At 51.3% G+C, this 302-nt stretch overlaps 1 protein-coding gene across 1 annotated transcript in view; it reads left to right on the top strand.

Annotated features, from left to right (window-relative positions):
- The window catches only part of LOC119582240 (mucin-5AC-like), a gene marked incomplete in the record, with an annotated part of 102,970 nt that overhangs the window by 64,939 nt on the left and 37,729 nt on the right, over positions 1-302 (top strand).

Genomic DNA, 302 nt, shown 5'->3' with positions numbered 1-302 from the left:
TTTCTGCAGAGAAATGCCTCTTTCACAGGCAAATATTGCATCTGAAGACTCCTGACACTACTGTTGTAACATCTGCCACGGGCATTATACACAATATATATTGGATCCGCTGCCACCCCCCCCCCATCTCCCCCACCTTCTCACTTCACCCCTTTCGCTCTCTTCTTGTGAACCCCCCACCCACTTCTCTCCGCCCCCACCCTCCCCGTCTCCCCATGGCTCGGTGCCTTGTGTCATGCGGTGTGATATTATATACAAATCTAAAAGTGTGTGGTTTCTCTCTCCGCGTGTGCCACTTGATT

This window comes from Penaeus monodon, chromosome 15 (assembly GCF_015228065.2).
Source record: "Penaeus monodon isolate SGIC_2016 chromosome 15, NSTDA_Pmon_1, whole genome shotgun sequence".
NCBI classification, from domain to species: domain Eukaryota; kingdom Metazoa; phylum Arthropoda; class Malacostraca; order Decapoda; family Penaeidae; genus Penaeus; species Penaeus monodon.
Note: the sequence above shows the minus strand (reverse complement) of the source record. Positions and strands in the feature narration are given on the sequence as shown.